The sequence below is a fragment of the Arachis ipaensis genome, chromosome B07 (assembly GCF_000816755.2).
Source record: "Arachis ipaensis cultivar K30076 chromosome B07, Araip1.1, whole genome shotgun sequence".
NCBI lineage: Eukaryota > Viridiplantae > Streptophyta > Magnoliopsida > Fabales > Fabaceae > Arachis > Arachis ipaensis.
This window is the reverse complement of record NC_029791.2, coordinates 105345750-105349121: the sequence shown is the minus strand read 5'-3', so window position 1 is coordinate 105349121 and position 3372 is coordinate 105345750.

Sequence of the window (3372 nt, the reverse complement as noted above, 5' to 3'; positions counted from 1 at the left end):
GGTATTCCGAGTAGGATTCAATGAATGAATGACTGTGACGAGCTCCGAACTCGCGATTGCGGAGTGTTAGTGACAAACGCAAAAGGATAGTAAATCCTATTCCAGCATGATCGAGAACCGACAGATGAATAGCCGTGCCGTGACAGGGTGCGTTGACCATTTTCACTGAGAGGATAAGATGAAGCCATTGACAAGGGTGATGCCTTCAGACGATTAGCCGTGCCGTGACAGGGCATTTGGATCATTTTCTCGAGAGAAGACCGAAAGTAGCCATTGACAATGGTGATGTATCACATAAAGCCAGCCATGGAAAGGAGTAAGACTGATTGGATGAAGATAGCAGAGGTTCAGAGGAACGAAAGCATCTCCATTCGCTTATCTGAAATTCTCACCGATGAATTACATAAGTATTTCTATCCCTATTTTATTATATTATTTTCGAAAACTCCATAACCATTTGATATCTGCCTGACTGAGATTTACAAGGTGACCATAGCTTGCTTCATACCGACAATCTCCGTGGGATTCGACCCTTACTCATGTAAGGTATTACTTGCATGACCCAGTGCACTTGCTGGTTTGTTATGCGAAGTTGTGAAGATATGTTTAGACCATGGTCCTGTGCATCCGTTTCTGGTGCCATTTCCAGGGAATCAATTTCGAACAACAATTCACAACCTGAGTAGCAATTTTGCATACCAAGTTTTTGGCGCCGTTGCCGGGGATTGTTCGAGTTTGGACAACTGACGGTTCATCCTGTTGCTCAGATTAGGTAATTTTCATTTTGTTTTCTTTTCAAAAAGTTTTCAAAAATTTTTCAAAAATCTTTCAAAAATTTTCTCCTGTGTTTTCGAAAAAATTTTTTTCTCTTGTTTGATCTTTGCATTTGCATGTTTTGTGTCTTTTCTTATTTTTCATATGCATTCTTGGATTCTTAGTGTCTAAGCATTAAAGAATTCTAAGTTTGGTGTCTTGCATGTTTTCTTTGCATTAAAAATTTTTTAAAAATATGTTCTTGGTGTTCATCATGATCTTCACAGTGTTCTTGGTGTTCATCTTGACATTCATAGCATTCTTGCATGCATTCATTGTTTTGATCTAAAAATCTCATGCATTGCATCATTTGCATTGTTTTTCTCTCTCATCATAGAAATTTCAAAAATAAAAAAAAATATTTTTCCCTTTTTCTCCTCATCAAATTCGAAAATTTGAATTGACTTTTTCAAAATTTTTAAAATTTAGTTGTTTCTTATGAGTCAAACCAAATTTTCAATTTGAAAATCTTATCTTTTTCAAAACCTTTTTCAAAAATCATACCTTTTTCATTATTTTCGAAAAATTCAAAAATCTTTTTCAAAATATTTTTCAAAAATCTTTTTCTTATCTTTATCAAAATTTTCGAAAATAATATTAACAATTAATGTTTTGATTCAAAAATTTCAAGTTTCTTACTTGCTTGTTAAGAAAGATTCAAACTTTAAGTTCTAGAATCATATCTTGTGATTTCTTGTGAATCAACTCATTAATTGTGATTTTAAAAATCAAATCTTTTTCAAAACTAATTCCTATCATATCTTTTCAAAAATATCTTCTCATCATACCTTTTTCAAAAAAATTTTCAAAATATCTTTTCTAACTTCCTAACTTCTTATCTTTTCAAATTTGTTTCAACTAACTAACTAACTTTTTGTTTGTTTCTTAACTTTTTCAAAACTACCTAACTAACTCTCTCTCTCTAATTTTCGAAAATATCTTCCCTCTTTTTCAAAAATTTCTTTTTAATTAACTAATTATTTTTATTTTTGATTTCAAAATTTTTCGAAAATTACTAACCTTTTTCAAAAACTATTTTCGAAAATCACTAACCATTTTTTCAAAAATTATTTTCGAAAATTCTCCCTCTCCCATCTTATTCTATTTATTTATTCATCTACTAACATCTCATCTCACATCTCTACCCTCCTCACAGTTGTGTTTCTTCCATTACATTACATTCTTTGTCTCCCTCTTTTCTCCCACTCACAAAGGGATCCCTATACTGTGGTATAAAGGATCTCTATTATTATTATTTTTATGTACCCTCTTCTTTGTCATATGAGTAGGAGCAAGGACAAGAACATTCTTGTTGAAGCAGATCCAGAACCTGAAAGGACTCTGAAGAGAAAATTAAGAAAAGCTAAATTACAATAATCCAGAGATAACCTTTCAGAAATTTTCGAACAGGAAGAGTAGATGGCAGCCGAAAATAATAATAATGCAAGGAGGATGCTTGGTGACTTTACTGCACCTAATTCCAATTTACATGGAAGAAGCATCTCCATTCCTGCCATTGGAGCAAACAACTTTGAGCTGAAACCTCAATTAGTTTCTCTGATGCAGCAGAACTGCAAGTTTTATGGACTTCCATCTGAAGATCCTTTTCAGTTCTTAACTGAATTCTTGCAGATATGTGATACTGTTAAGACTAATAGAGTAGATCCTGAAGTCTACAGGCTCATGCTTTTCCCTTTTGCTGTAAGAGACAGAGCTAGAATATGGTTGGACTCTCAACCTAAAGATAGCCTGAACTCTTGGGATAAGCTGGTCATGGCTTTCTTAGCCAAGTTCTTTCCTCCTCAAAAGCTGAGCAAGCTTAGAGTGGATGTTTAAACTTTCAAACAGAAAGAAGGTGAATCCCTCTATGAAGCTTGGGAAAGATACAAACAGTTGACCAAAAAGTGTCCTTCTGACATGCTTTCATAATGGACCATCCTGGATATATTCTATGATGGTTTTATCTGAGCTATCAAAGATGTCACTGGACACTTCTGCAGATGGATCCATTCACCTAAACAAAACGCCTGCAGAAGCTCAAGAACTCATTGACATGGTTGCCAAAAACCAGTTCATGTACACTTCTGAGAGCAAAGCCCCCACAGTCAAACTCTAAGTTTGGTGTTGGGAGGCCACAACCAAACTCTAAGTTTGGTGTTGAACTCCCATATCCAAACTCTAAGTTTGGTGTTGGAGGGTCTCAACAATGCTTTGAACATCTGTGAGGCTCCATGAGAGCCAACTGTCAAGCTATTGACATTAAAGAAGCGCTTGTTGGGAGGCAACCCAATTTTTATTTATCTAACTATATTTTTCTTAGTTATATGTCTTTATAGGTTCATGATAATGTGGAGTCACAAAATAAAGAGAAAAATTGAAAACGGAATCAAAAACAGCAGAAGAAAAATCACACCCTGGGGGAGCATCTGCCTGGCGTTCAACGCCAGAACAGAGCTTGGTTCTGGCGCTGAACGCCCAAAATGGGCAGCATCCTGGCGCTGAACGCCCAGAACAAGCATGGTTCTGGCGTTCAACGCCAGAAAAGGCAGCAAATGGGCG